Raw genomic sequence first — 20,277 nt, 5'->3', positions numbered from 1 at the left:
GGAATACACACAACGTAAACACTGCGGATTTTCCGCAACGGATTCATTGCGGAAATTCCGCAGCGTTTTACAGTACCAACAGTGTGGGTACAAGAGATAAAATGGATGAGGGAGGGGGTGCATACAAGTATAGACCCTTGATAAGGGAATATGTTTTGTGAAGAAGCCAGTTTAGCATTTGACATTGGGTATTTACCTGGTAAGAAATCTAATATTTCCTGACAATGGGATTTATTGGATTTTATGGGCTTACTATGTCACTGTGTAGTATTATATTTTGTATTTAGTTATTATTTTTATGATGTTGATTATTAATATGATTATTATTATTATTGATTTTATTTTTATTAATAATTTACATTCTAAGAATATTTTTGAAAATGCTGCTTTTGGTGAATATCATATTTCATTTTGCAAAATAAAATCCTATAACATAGAGCATATTTTGCAGCACTATTGCAATCTCTAATACCACAATAAATAGTGTTTCAAATATACAGGCAAACATTCCAGTGACTCCTTTACCCAGAAATTAGAACATCTGCATTAATGTGGTGTTTTGTATCGAAGCGTCTAGTCAGTTTATGTTCCCAATACTATTAAGCGGATCCCCTACGGTGATACTTCTCACACAGGTACCAAAATAAATTCTAAAAGTAGATCGTTCCTCAAAATCTAAAAGCATTTATATTTTCGTTTTGTTTTAGTACATTGAAAGCCTGGGGAAATCTAAAGGATTTTGCTGGTAAAATGATTGACTTAATTGTCCATGAAAACTTTCACCAAGTACAGGTGTACTCAATTAACATCTCATTAAAGAAAAACCTCTTGAACTTCTAATAAGCCGTCAGCTTTGTATAGTGTAAATGGAGGATATAATTGATAGCTAGAGCGTTGCAGGGTTAAGTGCTTTTAATAACATTTACTCTCTTGAGAAAGTTCACCTTGCGCCATCAAAAGTTCAAAAAGTGAAAAAGAAAATTCTTTAAAAATGTATTATAATAAAACAAATTTAAACTAAATCTTAAGTTTAGATTTTTTGGGGGATTTGTGTGTACAGTATATGTTATCACACAAACCATTTAAATTAAGTATGTAGCTGATGGTCTCATGATTCTAAGCTAAGCTAAAATCACCATGAATTTAGTATGGACATTGTAGTCAGTGGCAAGGCCATATTAATTAACATAATTTCTGTTAATTAAAGTATGTACACCTTATTATTATTATTATTATTATTATTATTACTTCTAAAATAAACAAATAAGCAATTATGTAAATAGTTTTGATTAAAAAATATCCTACCATTATGTGTTACACCTTCTAGGCAGGACAATGTGTCTCCATGGTTACTACAAGCAAACCCTGTGTAGTCTACTTCTGCAGTCATGCTCCCATTCTTTCTGTCTCATAGTTCTTGTTAATATATATTCGGAAGGTTATGAATTAGGGGATATATGGAAGGGAGTAGGATTGTCAGATCAGACTACACAAGGTTTGTTTGTAGTCTGTTACCATAGATACACATAGGTTTTTCAACAATTTGTGCAAATACATTACCCTTATTAATGCTTCTAGAAGTCAAAAATAAATCTGTGGCCATATGTAAGGGAAGTATTCAAGGGTATATGTAGAGTTCTGGGGGGTCCATATCAAAAATTACTTCTGGTGCTAGTTAATACCACCACACCCCTAAACACCTGAAGCAGAAGGACTTAGTACTTGTCTGACCCCTCTCCTTTCCATGGTTTTTAGGTTATTTCCCCACACCATTGTTTGCTAACGTTGAAGGGCCTGTGGACAAGGGTGTACATACCATAGAGGCAGACTAGGCAACTGATATGGGGCCCATGGAAAATGGCGGCCACAGCTCCGGTTGGTCTTATCCTGATTGTCAATGGGTGATAAGAGATTAAGCAAGGCTCCACTTCCCCATGGGCACTGCAATTATGCAAAATAAAGAGGAAGAACAGTCAAATGGTCATGCTGGCCTTTTCTCTGTGAAGGGATGGGGCAAAACAAGAAACATGTACTCAATGCAGTGTGCATATTAGAGTGTGGACCAGCTTCAAAGGGGGGACCCTGTTGGGATGTTAACTATGGGACCCTCTCTTCTTTGTACATATCTCCCTGTGGAAATCTTTGCACAGGTTCTCACCACCCAGTAAAATATGGGATGCAGCCAACGAGGGCCCCCACTTGCATGGACTGCCTCTATAGTATGTACGTCCTTGGAAAAGTGCCGGATTTGGGTTTCTTATTCTGTCTTTTTAGTTTTATTTCATGAAATGTTTGATATGACCTCATAAAGTATAATTTTATCCAGAAAAATCACCACGTAACTAATGTATGAAGAGAATGTGGTTATTTGTTTTCTGAAGCAACTGTATATTAATCTTAATAATCTACCCGCCTGCATAAAAAAAGGAGAAAATAAATGAAATATGGAGGAATTTTAATCTTCTAATTAAATTGATAGAGAAATGCATCTGCATAACAGAATTGAAAAGCTGGAGGTCATACGCTTTAATAAAGCAAAAATGAGCTCAATGATGAGTATCATCTAACTGAATGACAGGTCTCCCCGAGGTAATTAGAAGGTGCGGTTACTGATACCAAAATGAAGTGAACACTTGAACACCTGCGGAGCTGTGAACTCTTAAAATCTTCACTTATTCCATGTGAGATCTCCGTCTTGGCATTAGACGCGACTGCAAACAATTAGGCTTGTTTTAACGACAATGAATCTCATTATTCTAGTTGAAATAAATGTCCCTGATCTTGAAAGTCCCATATACTTAGCTGACGCCGCGTTGAAATGAAAAATGATCCTTCTTTTCCACTTTGTCAGTTTATCAGCACTATCAGGCTAATGGATAGTCCTGTACTTTTATCTACCTCTCATTCTGGAACAGATTGCTGAATTTACTGCAGTAAACGGACGGCTTCTATGCTGCTGGAAGCCATTTTGTAGGCTACAGTTATATCATCCGCTCTGAAATATCACAACAGCCAAGGAGATGGGAAGATTGAGCAACCGAGCGTTATATGCACATAAACATAATCCTGGAAGCTCCCGAAAGATTAATGAAAATTAATCTGTTTATCCTTTTTGGAAATAAATTCTTAAAAAAAAAAAATATGTTGCCGTATACAGTTGCAATTAAATATCATTGACCTTAGCTGTTTCCTAGAACTGGATCTGCCAATTTATTGTACTGTAGGGTGTTTGAAATGTATTGTTATCTATTACACATTCTTAAAATAATTCTATGTCATAGTAACAAAAATTCTGTTGTTTTTATGTTCCCTAAGGTGGAATCTCTAGTACAATCTGTTTGGCGCTGACTAAAGTGGGAGTATATGGACACAGTCCTGACCTTTACCATTGTATGTACACGATTGGAAAAACATGGCTGTTTTCTTTCAAAAACAGCACCACACCTGTTCATGGGTTGTGTCTGGTATTGCAGCGGAGCACAATTGAAATGAATGGGACTGAGCTGCAATACTGTACACAACCTGTGAACAGGTGTGGCGTTATTTTTGTAAACCAGCAATGTCTTCTAATCCTTTAACTCTCTCTTGGTGGCATGGACTTTCCTAGTTAGATCCACAGCCTCCAGAGTAGTCACCATTTGGTGGCAGATGCAGCGCTGAAGGAGCCAGGAAAGGATGCGATAAGTAATACAAATGTGTAGGTCACACGACAGCCAGTGGCTTAGCTGTAGGATTTGCAGCAGTCGCAGTTGCGACTGGGCCCCAAAGCCAGGAAGGTCCATTGTCCCTTCACCACGTCTATCCACAGTTACTGTAGCAACTGGGGCCTATGTAAGTTACTACAGTAAAAGTTTACTTACCCCCTCGCGTGAGGACCCGAGCTGCTCCCAGAGCTGAAGAGGACCCGACTTAGGAGCGAGGAGGGAAAGTATATGAATACTGTTTGCTAGTCCCTGTATCTAAGCCTACCATGTGTGATACTGTCTGCTGGGCAATGTATCTAAGCCCACCATGTGTGATACTCTCTGCTGGAGCCCTGCATTTGAGCCTACCATGTGTGATACTGTCTGCTCGGCCCTGTATCTAAGCCTATCACATGTGATACTACCTGATGAGCATCTGTATCTAATCCTATCAGGGCCGGCCTTAGGTTGGATGGCGCCCTCTGCGGGACTCTCTATTGCCGCCCCCAAACACAAACCAAAAATTAACCACATATATAGACATGCACATACTGGAACATATATACTTTATATACATAAAGACAGATATTTAGACATACAGGCAAATATACATACACACATCTGGAATATATACATACAGGTAAATATATAGATGTATAGACACATATACACACACACACACACACACACACACACACACATCGGCAGATAAATACACAGACAGGAACATATGCAAATACATAAAAGGCACATATATATAAGCACAAAGACACATTCACAAACAGACCCATATATACCCACACAGGCACATATATACACAGTACAGATAATGTAGTAGATTTCACGTGCAGCCCTATGTAACACCACAGATAACACACAGTAATAACTGAGTACAGATAATGTCGTATATTTTACATGCAGTCCTATGTAACACCACAGATATAACAGTGATAATTCTCTGAGTACAGATAATGTAGTAGATGTTACCTGCAGTCCTATGTAACACCGCTGATAACACAGTGATAGCTCGCTGAGTACAGATAATGTAGTAGATGTTACCTGCAGTCCTATGTAACACCACAGATAACACAGTGATAACTCTCTGAGTACAGATAATGTAGTAGATGTTAGCTGCAGTCCTATGTAACACCACAGATAACACAGTGATAACTCTCTGAGTACAGATAATGTAGTAGTGTTACTTGCAGTCCTATGTAACACAACAAATAACAGCGATAACTTTCTGAATACAGATAATGTAGTAGACGTTACCTGCAGTCCTATTTAACACCGCTGATAACACAGTGATAACTCTTTGAGTACAGATAATGTAATAAATGTTACCTGCAGTCCTACGTAACACTGTTGATAACACAGGCCATACTTACAAAAGGACACAGACAGGTCAGAAACGCTGATGAAGGAGAGTGAACAGGTGCATTAAATAATTGTAACAACTCCCACTAGTCTTGAGAGGAGTGGCGTGTGGTGCATGGGATGTGTAGTAAAAAATAATAAATTAATAGTGTATGTGCAAGTGGTAATAATATGAGTGAAATATAGGGGTCAGCAATGAGTAAAGTGCCTAAATAAAAGAATAATGGGGTGCAGGTGTGTGAAACATGGAGGGATAGTGTGTAAGTCATGAGGCGCACGTGTATAGCCAGGTAGAAGCCTCTTTGTGACGTCTTGATAATTCATAGAGCGGGCTACCCTGCTTGCTATGCCAGATAACAACACACCATACTCTCCCAGCATCAAAGACCCGGCTGTGTCCAAAATAAGCAAATATAATGCAAGTAAGCATGAAAAATACCTGGGGTATTAGTAATCATTTTGGCCAAAAGGACGCAAGCTCGCATGCACCACATGCCACTCCCCTCAAGACTAGTGGGAGTGGCTATTATTATTTAATGCAACTCTTCACTCTCCTTCATCAGCGTTTCTGACCTGTCTGTGTCCTTTTATAAGTATGGCCTTTTTTTGTGGTTTTGTGTATATATGTTCCCTTGTTTTTAACTGTTGATAACACAGTGATAACTCTCTGAGTACAGATAATGTCGTAGAAGATAACTATTCCCACAGCCACATATAAACAAACACACAGAGGCATATATATATAATGGCAGCAGAGTATACAAGGGGTAGCAGTGTTTATAAGGGGCATCAGGATTTATAAGGGGCAGCAAGGTATATAAGGGGCAGCAGGGTATATAAGGGGCATGTTATATAAGGGGCAGCAGGGTGTATAGGGGCAGCAGGGTATATAGGGGCAGAAGGGTATATAGGGGACAGCAGGGTACATAGGGGTCAGCAGGGTATACAGGAGGCAGCACAGATATCTTCGTTGTATCTGTTCTACTTTAATATTGAACACAAACTCTTACAAAGAGACAAACACACAAACACACACACTAACATATACACATAAAAACACAGAGACACATACTGTATACACACGGACACATACTGTACACACACACATATACACACAGAGACACACAGACACATACTGTATACACACAGACACATACTGTATACACACATATACACACACAGACACATACTGTATAGGATAACAACATTGGACTGTGGCAAGGTGCGTAACAGTTTAATTCTAAAACTTTAAGCATTCATGTGAAGTTACACCTTTTCTGCTTACAAAGAATTAATTCCTCTAGAAAAGCTTATATTAGATTTTCGAATAAACTGATGCTCAGGGAAAAGGTCTAATTTGCAATTGGTGTTTCAATTCATCCCAAAAGTGTTTGATGGGTTCAGTGTTGGACTGGTGCCTTGGACCCACCAGAAGGTCTACGGTCCGGATCCTCTTTGCTATGTTTTCATCAGAGAAGTAGATCCTTTAAACCGCAATTGGTTTGGCTCTGGATAGACCGGAGTGCAGGTCTAAGGAAACTTGCGTTTTTTTTACCCTTAAACCCCGCAGGGAGGTATGGACTTTTCTGATCAGATCCTCAGGCCCCTATTAAAATAATCGAATAACAGCAGGTGCATTGTAGCCAAGTCAGGAATGCAGCCAGCGGTCATCAATAGATTAGTAATAAGGCCGGAAATCAATACCATGAGTAGAACCAAAGAAACCATGAGACATATCCAAAGGACGATACAGAAGCGTGATCCTGGAACAAGGTCAGGGTCAGGATCAGGAATAGAGTCAAATAGCAATAGGAACTATAGCCGAACGAAGGATATAGATCCGAAGAATCAGGCAGCACTCCAAAGTTATAAGCAAAAAAGTGGTGCTGCTTTATTAGTCCATAAGTAAATACAACATTTCAGCTCAGCACAAGAGCCTTTCTCAAACAAAGGATATACCTTGATCGGCAGGCAAGGCATGGCAGGTTAATTCCGCTTTAAATAAGCCGCCAGGTCTGACGTCATCAGCGGGAGTCATTGCCTCGGCAACACGATGCTGCCAGCTGTGGTGAAGAGGAGAGCCGCGACCGGTTCCAGCAGGATCACAGCTGAAGACAGGACCCGGAGGAGTTTGAAGTCAAGGTTTTTTGTAGGCCATTCAAGTTCTTCCACACCTTGCCTATTGCCAAATCCAAATTTGCCTGTTAGGCTGGATTCACACGAGCGTGGTGGTTTTGCGGACGCAAAAACGCAGCGTTTTGCGCGCGCAAAAACCACTTGACAGCTCCGTGTGTCATCAGTGTATGATGCGCGGCTGCGTGATTTTCGCGCAGCCACCATCATAGAGAGGAGGCTAGTCGACGTCAGTAAATAGTCACTGTCCAGGGTGCTGAAAGAGTTAACTGATCGGCAGTAACTCTTTCAGCACCCTCGACAGTGAGTTCCGATCACAATATCGAGCAACCTGTTAAAAAAAAAAAAGAAGACGTTCGTACTTACCGAGAACTTCCCTCCCGGCCGTTGCCTTGGTGACGCGTCCTTGGTGATGCGCCTCTCTTGACATCTGGCCCTACCTCCCTGGATGACGCAGCAGTCAATGTGACCGCTGCAGCCTGTGCTTGGCCTGTGATTGGCTGGAGCTGTCAGTTGGACTGAATTGTCATCCCGGGAGGTCAGACTGGAGGAAGAAGCAGGGAGTTATCGGTAAGTCAGAACTTCTTTTTTTTTTACACGTTCATATATATTGTGATCGGAAGTCACTGTCCAGGGTGCTGAAACAGTTTAACTCTTTCAGCACCCTGGACAGTAACTATCTCCTGACGTCGCGTACCGGAAATTTTTTTGCCGGGTTCGGTCAAAACGAGTTCGGCCGAACCCGGTGAAGTTCGGTTCGGTTGTCCGGGTTCGCTCATCTCAAAGACACTCCGTTTGGATGTTTGTAAAAAGAAAAGCACGTGGTGCTTTTCTGTTTTCATTCATCCTTTTGACAGCTCTTGCGCGAATCACGCAGTTCGCATGGAAGTGCTTCCGTGCGGCATGCATGGTTTTCACGCACCCATTGACTTCAATGGGTGCGTGATGCGCGAAAAACGCAGAAAGAACGGACATGTCGTGACTGTTTTTCAGCGGACTCACTCTGAGTAAAAATCACGCACATGTCCGCACGGCCCCATAGACTAATATAGGTCCGTGCAACGCGCGTGCAAATCACGTGCGTTGCACAGACGTTTTTCCCGTTCGTCTGAATAAAGCCTTAGACTAACATTTGGTAAAGCGTGATTATCCATTGCAGGGAATACTTTATCACAACTACGAAGACCAGTGTCCTTGTGTTCTAAACCCCTCCAGTCAATGCCTGGCATTGAGATTAATATTCCCCAGTTTATATGTAGTTGCTTGTCAATGGGGCCCCAAAATATAAGGCTTCCTGTGAACATTTCTTCGAGTGATCTTGTACAATATGTTTCAGCAGTTTGGAACCGAGTAGTGAGTATTGCCAACTAGGATAGATGATTATTACACATATCAGCACTCAGCAGTCCTACTGTGGGAACTTGTGTGGTGACATGTTGGTGGTCTTGGATGTTTAGACTTCACAATAATAGCACTTACAGTTGTAGAGTCAGCTCTAACAAGGGAAAAATATATGATGCTGGAAAGGAGGGACCATAACACCCCTCAGTGCAGATACTGGAGTTATCTTTTTCTGGAGATAATTTTTGCATTACTTCTGGTTATAAGAATTTGGTGGTGTGAGATCAGCTTTAAGTAGATTTTTTTTCCTGTAGATTCACTTAAGGGTTTTTCCAGTCTTAGACATTAATAGTATATTCACAGGATGCCATAAATGTCTGATAGAGACAGATCCCAGCTCTGGTACCCGCACTACTTTCGAGATCGGAGGTCCCCCAACGTTTATTTTGACTGTTGTGGTGGCCGCTAACTGCAAATTCCAGGCGGGGATTAGGGGAGAGAAGGCATCATGTGCTTGCGGCTCTCTCCTTCATGGAAGTTTCCATATCTTCCGTTGAACAGACTGGAGAGAGCAAACTTTTTATATTGCCCCTTAGTTTTTAAATGGGTTATTCAATGATTCAGTAACAAATTGATGTGGGATAACCCCTTTAAACTAAAAGTGTATCTTGATCACAGAGGATGCTCATATGCTTGACTAAGGCAACCCTCTTAGTCTGGCCGTAAAAAGGTATGAATATGAGCTCAGAGGTAAGGTTGTGAAATGACGTCATAAAGGACGGGAATTTTGCAAAATAAATTTTACACCCTTTATTTTATTTTATTTAGTGTTCCTCATTTCCTAAATACTTATAGAGCAAGCATTGATTTGTTCCATTGTCGTGTCATTGTGATGTAGACATATATTATGTAAAATGATAATACATATGAAATATGAATCTGACGCATATTGTGACTGATGTCTATAATAATTGTTTGTAGCAGATTACTTTTAGGTACATAAATGCCCATAAATCATTGCCATAGGGTAATGTGATCTCTTTGCAGCCTTTCATAATTACAATGCCCCTATACTGGTACGGATGTAGCCATCTTTATCTTTACTGTGATAACATATCACACAACAAAAGCCATTGAAAAGTCAAGATAAAGGATCGTGCCACTGTGTATTTAATGCGTTAAAAGTCAAGATAAAGATGGCTGCATCTGTACCTAAACAACACAAAAGTTTGAACAGGCCATTCCAACAAAATGAAACAAAACTTATATATGCAGGGGCAAGAACTACTGTGACTGCTAATATAAAGCACACAAGAAAATGGCGACCGCACACTGCGAACACCAATGCAACCTAAACCACTAAATATAAATAAATATGCATTACTGCTAAATCTACTTACAATATTGAGGTTCTTAGCGCGCATTGTGTTTGCCCACCTGCCACGACAAGGCGTCCTCCATAGGTGGGGACCTACTTTGCACATACACCCAGAACTAAGACTAAGCCTACGTATATCTGGGGATGGTAGGAACCTGCATTAAACTAATTAAAATCACCCAGGGCAGAATGGGAGGAGTGCAAGATCAAAAAATGGAGGCAGTCACTAACCCCACATATATGAATCACACAAACACAAAAGTTTGATCAGCACATCCCACAAAATGAAACAAAACGTGTATACAGGTGCAATTTTTGCAGGTCCATTTTTTGTTTTTGCACTCCTCCCATTCTGCCCTGGGTCCTTCTCCTACCATCCCCAGATATATGTAATCTTAGGCCTCATGAAAACGGCCGTGCCTGTAATCACGGCCTGAGATTGCGGACACGGCCGGCCGCCGACGGCCGCGGGTCACATTTTCAGGCCGTGCTCCCATACAAAGTATGGGAGCACGGCCCATAAAAAATGAAAAGTAGAACATGCTCCATAATTCCCGGCACGGTTCTACGGCACGGACACCTATCCGTAGCGATACGGAAAGGTGTCCGAGGCGAATAGAACCGGGCGGGTCCGTAATTGCGGACCATATTACAGTCTGCAATTACAGAGTTTTTGACGGTCGCGTGCGTGGGGCCTTAGTCCCAGTTTTGGGTATATGTGCAGAGCAGGTCCCCACCTATGGAGGACGTCTTGTCGTGGCAGGTGGGCAAACAATTTTTGATCATAAATGTGCACTAAGAACCTCCCTATTGTAAGTAGATTTATCAGTAATGCATATTTATTTATATTTAGCAGTTTAGGTGACATTAGTGTTCGCAGTGTGCTGTCACCATTTTTTTGTGTGCTACGTCTGTACCAATATAGAAGTACCACTCAGTAGATCACTCTCATGATCACAACACTTTATTCACGGTCTGTATTTTTCATTATATTGGGTTTGACCTCAGCTTCCATATCAGTGATTTGGGAAAACGTTTTCATGACAAAATTATTTTAGAATCCATATTACAGGACTAACCCCCTGCTCCACCTCCATACTTCTGCTGAACTGAATTTAGATGACTATAGGATTCCATATAAACTAATTTTGGTTCTGTCTTGGGGCCATAACATGGATTTTATAATGCGGAATGAAGACTGGAAGCAAAGTTTGAGAAACAAAATCGAGCCTGGCATTGATAAGTCCTCAACCCCCTATGTCAATGCGTGCCAACCTGTGTTTGGACATAGATTTCAAAACCACATACCTTTCAGAACCAAAACGACTTCATGTTCTTCTTGGTATTCTATACTTTTAAATAACATTTTGTGGCTTTTAAATATAAAAGTCAGTATGCAAAATTCTTTCTAGAATATAATTAGTAATTAGTTTGCAGGCTCTATAAAATCACTAGTATTTATACGGCTTGCAAAATGAATTAGCATATGCAAGAAATAAACATATGCAAATGTAATTCCCTGTGAGCAGCAACCCAAATAAACAAAAAGAAGCAATTCAGCATCTGTAAAACAAAGTTATGCTACTATACTGTAGTCTATAATGTGGGGTTATACCTAATGGGTCATCTTCACAATAGAACTGTAGCTTCAAATAATACTTATGTTCCTCAGCGACAATACCGTGACACTATCAAGTCTATTCCAATGGAAAAATAGTACAGTGAGTTATGCTAGTGCCTAAAGGGGTGGAGCATGACACAGGGATTCTCTCTATGGTGTTAAATCCCTGTGTTGCTTTCTGATTAGTTTTGCCTGGAGTGTTCCTCTTATTCTCCTCTTGCACTGTAAAAATAGAGGATATTAAAAGGGGTTATCCAGGTTGGGGGCTTTTTTTTTTATAGTGATGACCTATCCACAGGATTATCAGTATATGATCGGGGGGGGGGGTGCGACACATGCACCAATCAGCTGTTTCCAGTGCCTCCTGGCGCTGGAAGGTATGTAGGTTTGGTGCCGAAAGCAGAAGGCTCCAAATAACAAGCAGTCATGCTGGGTTATTGCAGCTCTGCTTCTATTCATTTGAATAGGAGCAGAGCATAGCTCCAATCTGGCTAGTTTATGATCTACCAGTTGCCCAATCTATCTATTAGTCCTGATAAGCTGTACCCTTCATAACAAGTATATGTCTTACATCTACAGAACACTTCCAGCGGGATAATAAGCCAACAAACCAACCTCTTATTGAATGGCTATGTTTAAGGACCATGAAAATGAATCCCGAATACTTGAAGTTTGAATTAGCAAAAAACATTGAATGACTTAACGCCTTTTTACAGGGGCCAATGATCAGCAGAACGAGCGGTCCTACAAACACTTGTTCCCAATCATTGGCATCAGGTGCAGACACAGACAGCTGAGGACCCCTGTGCGAGAACAGTATATGGGCCCCTTGCTCTCCAATTTCTCATCATTAAATACCCTCTTATGCCTCCCTTAAAATCCATCAGTAATTGTCAGCCATAAAATTCATTATTTAATTTACATGCACAGAAGAAGGCTGCTCTAAACTGACAGAGGGCCCCCTTACCTGCCGGGCCCCTGTGCAGTTGCACACGTTGCACTGATTGGCATGTCCGCCCCTGATTGGCATGTGTAAACAGAGCAACGATCAGCTGACGAGGAATCAAATGCTCATTCATCGACTAATTGCATTTTTTATACAGCCATAATAATGGCCGCATGTTGGCAGAACATCTCCCTGCCGACAAGCTGCAAATGTATGGGGATGAACGATCGTTTTGATGATCACTCGTCCCCATATTCCCAATCATTGCTGTTTAAATGGTGCAAACAAACGCCGATCAACATAGAAATACCATAATCATTGCCCATAGGATATATTTCATACATTTCACGGTAACACTGTCAGGGATCATTACCATGTATATTGTTTGCAAAAATATTATCCTCACACATATGTATATACATTTCAGTTATTTGTGTAATATACTGATATATAACAAGTTCTTTGTTCATGACGGACACGCCTATGGAGACACCGCCCCTGGAATGCAAGAGGAGTGTACAGAAGAACTTACAGCTGAGGAGCCAAGGGGGGCTTAAACACGTCCCACATCTCTAGGGAGGAGACATGTGTCTTTTTGTGTTCTTTGTTCTAAAATAAAGTTCAGTTGACTTCCTGTCCTACCTGAGGAAAACTGTGTACCAACATCTCTCTGGCTGGTTTACTTCTTTCCAGGCATGCATTCAGGTTTCAATTTACAGAGGTGGTTATTCGGTGTGAAATAACAGGGAGAAGGAAGCTACCCTGAAATACGGACCTGACAACACATTATAATTGACAGTGTTGTACTGGGGTTCCTTGGGCTCACCAGGGGCAATACCCATCCTTCAGCTATAAATACACATCCATGTTTACTCGCATCATAAAATTTGCTGTTATCATTGCACAAATGCAATGACAGCAAATCGATGAGGTCTAATAGGTTATTGGTGGATCAGTGGTGAGTGATTGGCTTCACAGTCTGCTCCGACAAGTGTCGTCTTCTGCTGGACCTTTGTAGCCCATTCTTGTCACCGAGCCTGGGTCAGCTGGAGGATCCTTTGGTACTCTAGTAGGCCAGTCTGACCCTGATATTTGATGGATAATCGGATTATGGACTTCTTTTGATTTTTTTATCACAGTAACATATGCTAACAATAAATAACCACCCAACATTTGCATGGCAATCACTAACAACTATGAAACTTTAGGATTTCATGAAATGTATGGAAATAATGCCTGCAGAAATGATAAATAATATCCCGAAAGGGAACATATGGCAAATGGTGATCTATCCCTGGCATCATGCAGTGATTAGAGAAAACCAATAGAACCCTCTGTATAATTTGTTTCTTATACTGTATTAATTAAAAAGATTTATGCTGCAGGTCTGGTTTTGATCTCAGGAAAAACAGTAAAAATACCTCATTCTGTATGCCGTTTTGCGAATTCCTAAAATAATCAATCTCTCTGCTATTGTTTGTTGCGTTGTGCATGAAAGATCTTTTCTAGGGTAACATATATCCCAGTCCTTTGAAAAGCTTAAAAACTCATTTATAGCTTCCAACCACTAGAATATTTATGTTGACGCTTCAGCTTCTTGTGTTCTAATGTGTGTACATATTAAAATATCAATGCATTTCGATTCAATGCAACGATTAAATGTTCTGAAACAAGCAAAATGTCAGCTGTTATGGAAAGGTATAGCACAGTGCACACAGAAGGTAGACGTTCTCAAGGTCATTTAAGGTTGTCTTGCCTTTATCTTTTTTGTTTCTGGAGAAGACTTATCTTGGGTTGAATCTTTAATTGCTTGGAAATATATATTGTATTTGCTGCATAGATTCTTTAGAAAGGGTATAAGTAACTAAATAACATTGCACTACCAGCTGACTCAGCCATAAACAATTTATAGGATGTCGGGCGTGATAGTTATCCATTAACCTGGTGTGTTTCAACAAGCCTTACATTGTATGATCTCTATAACTCCCTTTTGCCATGTTCATGCCATCATTATTGAATGCTTTTAGTCAACGGACTTGCAACAATTTAATTCACTACACATTATTTTCTATTCTATATATATAGCACTACTACCAGGTTATAAAATTAAGCTAAATGTAAGGTTATGCACTTGGGGCGAGGAAACAAATCTTACAATTATGCATTAAATGGTAAAACTGCTACTGAAAAAGATCTGGGGATATTGGTAGACAGTACATTTACATTTAGCAACCAGTGTCAGGCAGCTGCTGCCAAGGCAAATAAAATCATGGGATGCATCAAAAGAGGCATAGATGCTCATGACAAGAACAAAGTTTTGCCTCTATACAAATCACTAGTCAGACCACACATGGAATGTTGTGTTCAGTTTTGGGTACCTGTGTATAAGACGGACATTGAGGAATGGGTGCAAAGAAGGGCGACCAAGGTAATTAAGGGAATGGGCGGATTGCAGTACCCAGAAAGGTTATCAAACTAGGGGCTATTATGTTTAGAAAAAAAGATGACTTAGGAGCGATCTATACAATGTACAAATATATAATTGGACAGTACAGAGATCTTTCTAATGATCTTTATACACCCAGGCCTGTAACAAGGATAAGGGGGCATTTTCTACATCTAGAGGAAAAAAGGTTTCACCATCATCACAGATGAGGATTCTTTTATGTGACTATGGAACTCTCTGCCACAGGATGTTGTGATGGTTCATCCTTTGAACAAGTTCAAGGATGGCCTTGATGCCTTTCTTGAAAAATATAATATTACAGGTTATGATTGTTACTAGATTCCGGAAATGGGACTTTTATCCAGAGATTTGTTCTGATTTCCATATCAGGGAGGAATTTTTCCCCAAATAAGTCGTTTGGCATCCACCTCATGGGGTTTTTGCCTTTCTCGGGATTAACACAGTAGGATTATAGGTTGGACTTGATGGACCTGTGTCTTTTTTCCACCTTATCAACTATGTAACTGTCCTAGACCAGTAATCTTCTACATGTCTCCCCTGTATACAATGGTATTTTCTTTTCTGCATCTGAATCTTTGCACCAGGTGAAGACAAATCGAACCACAGCTCTAAAGTAAAAAATACTATTCATCCTATCCACGTCATGATGAAATCCCTCTTGTTAGGTGCACGGCTACGGGAACCGCTGCCTAGAAACCAGGACACCCTCCATAGGCGTAGATCTCCCTCTTCCCGAGCCTAACCATCTATAATGGTGGTGGGCACTAGTCTGCACACCTATGAACCACTACAAATCACACAACAGAGAGGGCAGACAGATGTCACAAATGGGGTAACACACACCCACACAAGGGACAACAATAAAGTATACCATGGAAGGAATGAAATCTCTCTAATTCTTTCTACTTGCAATCATGCTGCTGTCATATTTGCAGAACCACAAAATAACTACAAAGGTCCGGCAGCATTCTGCATAAGCTCCCAGAACATGAGATTGTGAATTTTCACAGGAGGGCTTTGAAAAAAATCTAGAGTTGAGCAATGTGGGCTGGATAGATGCAATATATTTTTCTGTAACAGGTACTTTAAATGGAAATTTCATTCAACGTCCAAAATAGTTTATTTATGCATTTTTAACACCCTCTTTTATATAGAGAAATCTTGTAGTGTAGAGATTTACAAAAACAAGAGCAAAACCACAAGGGAACATGAACTCCCTACATATTTGTGTGTACATACCATGAATGTTTTATTTGTCATTCCACATAGCAGGGTTAGATCAGCCTGAAAAATATGGTAAGTGATAAGAGTAAACTCTTTAATATAATTGATTTAAAGTGGATCTGCCCCTTGTAAGGGCAGCATAGTATAGGGACATGTCTGCTCTCCTATTAGCCAAAACGGCACAAACAAATATTGTGCCATTTAGCTAATAGGAGCTATCAAAAAAAATTCAGTGGACTCAATTACTAGTCCATTGTATTCATAAAGGGACCTCCCCTCGCCTCTCCCACCAGCGACTGACGGGCTGCTGCGTATCTGGCTACATGCATGGCAACCATCAATCATTGTTGAGAGGGGCTGAGGGAGTTACAAAAAAATATATTTGTGCCATTTGTACTAATAGAAGGTGGACATGTCCTCACACTATCCTCACACTATGCTGCCCTTAAAGGGATTCTGCGAGGGACCAAAAATTATTAGCAGTGTACTCACTGCAGTATGTGAGTACACTCGCTAATATACATTCCGGTCCCCCGTTGCGCTGATTCTGAGATTTTCATAGCTTTTTATAGCGCTGCCAGGGTACCGGAAGTCTAGTTGCACATCCTTCTTTGATGACGACACGGCGGAGAAATGAGCACTCATCCCCATCGTAGCTTCTTGTGAAAGGAGCAAACGAGCGCCGATCAACGAGTTGTCTTGTTGATCGGCGCTCGTTGTACTGGCCAAAATGTAAAAGGACCTTAAGTAATGTAAGACAATATGAATAAATAGATCCATACTGTGAGACAGAACTGCGTTGTAAGTCTTCAGACTCCCACACACAGCAATAATACAAAGATAATTCCCATCTAAATCCACATTTCCTATGATATTATCCCTGCTGAAGGTTTGACAAAACATGCCTTGCAACTAGACAATGTATGATATATAATTTACTATATAAGCCTTTTAAGTAGCTGTTTATATTCTTATGTAATACAGAAAGAAAATGCCTTTATCTTCAATAATACTATGATAGAATTCCAATAATCTGTCACACAGGACCAATTATTCTGACCCAGTGCTGGATTATAGGGAGGAAAAAAACAGACAATTGTCCAGGGGCCTCCACCACCCAGTTCTTGACAGACACTCCTGGCAGCAAGACATTGATGTAAAAATATTGAAAGAGTACCTTCAAAAACAAGGGGGAATTTATTAAGACGGGGGTTTCATACACCAGTCTTAGTAGTAAGAAAAGTTGGTGTCAATTTTGACACATGTATTAAATGTGTCGCATGTTTCAGCCAGGATCGTGCGCAACGATAGTAGCTTTGTGCTATATATTCCCCCCCCCCCATCGGACAGAAAATAAAAATAATAAAAACACATACCTCAGCACTCCTCTTCTCCGCCTCCCTCATCATTTCAGCACGGCCTGTTCAAGGTCCTGCACATTAGGACCTTATATGCGATGCAGGACTTAAACACCATCAGTGCTGCATTGCATACAACGTCCTGGCGCAGCCTGGTGTCATTACGTTGTATTTGCAGCAATAAAGTGATGAGGGACCCAGAGGGGAAAAGGGGAGCGCTGAGGTGAGCATTATTTTTATTTTTTTTTAAATTTCCACTATAAGGTACGCCAGTTTTCTGTCGTGAATTGTAATACATTTGTCGGCATTCAGTGACCACGCCCCTTTCCCGAGGCTATGCCGCTTCCCACACAAGTGTCGAGGATGATGGAAAAGGGCAAAAGTTTTTTTTTGCCCCTTTTGCGACTTTTCTGTGCCAGAAAAATTGCGTAGAAAGGTTGGTAAATTACCCCCATAAAAGGGGTCGGAGCTCCATTCTTCTGCCTGAACTAATAACTAGAGGAAATCCAGTGGTCAAGCATACAGACTTATGTCTGACCTTGTTGGGATCAGTGAGATCTGTAACAAATATCTAATGTTTATGTACGCAATATATGGTTGGCTACTGGGGATGGGTCCCTCCAACAAATATTTTGCCCAGGGACCTCCACCAACCTTGAACTGGCCCCAGAGGTGTAGCTCTAGGGGGTGCTATCTCACCTGGCCCTGATGCCTGAGGATGCCTAATGGCCTCTGCCATATAAGAAGACCCCAGTATAATAAATGGGACATGGTAGGGGACGACGACCCTGTTACAGATTATGCATTGGGGCCCAAGATATTCAATTTATGCCTCTGTCAGGCCATGTCCTGACCCAATGCATATACACTATGGAGAGGAGAACACAGTGGTTTATGAGGGTCTACTATAAGAAGTACATTTCTTGCTTAGGGTATGTTCACACGAGGGCGTCCGTTACGGCTGAAATTACGGGGATGTTTCAGCCTGAAAACATCCCCGTAATTTCAGCCGTACCGGCATGTGCAGGTGGTTGAACGCCGCGTCCATTACGGCCGTAATTAGCGCTGCTATTCATTGGAGTGAATGAATAACGGCTCCAATTACGGCCAAAGAAGTGACAGGTCACTTCTTTGACGCGGGCGTCTATTTACGCGCCGTCATTTGACAGCGGCGCGTAAATATACGCCTCGTGTGAACAGACAAACGTCTGCCCATTGCTTTCAATGGGCAGATGTTTGTCAGCGCTATTGAGGCGCTATTTTCGGACGTAATTCGGGGCAAAAACGCCCGAATTACGTCCGTAAATAGGCCGTGTGAACATACCCTAACATACAACAATCTAAGTTACACTTAATTTTATTTGCACATTATTAAAGCATAAATGACAATTCCTATATTTCCATGTAACTGTCACTAAAACAAATGTAGACATCAGTGGATTTTACGGTCCGTTCAGTCCTTATTGTTTGCATTATAAATTGGATACGTGATCGTCCAGATCATTACTGCATAAAGCAAATATATAATTGTTATCCCATCGCCATCTGCTGACAATCAGTCTTAAGCTAACAGTCATGTAAAGTGTGTGCTCTCTCATCATTGTATGAATTACATTGCACCAATAAATACTACCTATCACCGAATATGTGAAATGGCAATAAATGGTAATGGCGGGTGGTTGATTTATCAATAGTGCAGCAGTGTCTTTACATAGGACTTCTCAGGGAATCCAGAAGAGACAAATGTCCTTTAGAATAATATTCATTTCCCCAGTAATGTAATTTAGCTATAAAGCTAATGTATGAATAATATAGTGCTGAACATTTATTTGACTTGATCTACAAGGAGTATTTTAGAGCCTTTTGGCTGCCCTCATTTCGGTGTAAGTCTCACGTATATTGATAATGGCCACAATTTCTAACTCTTTCCTAATGAACGTAAAGGGGATGGTTAAAACATTTATGAGGGGAAAATGTGAATAAAATATTAAAGCTTCTAGAAGTAAAATGGTAATGCAGTTATGTGACATTAGTATATGGGATATCAAGGACTACACCCAACTGAATCAAATAATATATTTCATTAATTCCAACATGTTCTTTTTTACCCTTCTGTTATAGATCACTGTTTGAGTATGTAGGTTATTCTGCATTTCTATCCGCATAATATGATAGGAGTTCTGAATTTCTCACTAAAAGAGAACTCAGTGAAGTAAATATAAAAGTAAATGACATCCACTACCAGAGGAGGGGAAAGTGTAATGTAAGCTAGCAGGCTTGTAGAAAGAGTGACCGAGACTGGGATTCAGCTCTACTGTATATCTAACATGGCAGAAAATGATAACAACTTTAAATCAGGAAGGAGAGGTCTGCAGAACAAATGGTTAAGCTTTACAGAAAGACTCTGCAAATGTACTGCACATGAGGAACGAAGAGCACTGTGACGTTTTAATTTACTGAAGGTACATACAGTATATTGTGCCTGCTTGAAAATAGAGTCTGCAATATACTTAACTGAGCTTTAATCATCACTACACTATACAGTATTTCATTCTGAGGGATCAGTTAGTGGAATCGGAATGAAATCTGGGCTAATAGACTTCACCAATGTGAACTTCCTACAGTACATGTGTCACGTTCTGTGGGTATGTGGACCCACTGGGCCGTACCGCCGTAGGAGGATAGCAGCTGGCCAAACAGAGTACAAAGTCAATGTCTATAATTCGAGTAAGGGTACCTGTGGTAGCTC

Source organism: Rhinoderma darwinii, chromosome 6, assembly GCF_050947455.1.
Source record: "Rhinoderma darwinii isolate aRhiDar2 chromosome 6, aRhiDar2.hap1, whole genome shotgun sequence".
NCBI lineage: Eukaryota > Metazoa > Chordata > Amphibia > Anura > Rhinodermatidae > Rhinoderma > Rhinoderma darwinii.
The sequence above is the reverse complement of the archived record's forward strand: the minus strand, read 5'-3'. Positions refer to the sequence as shown.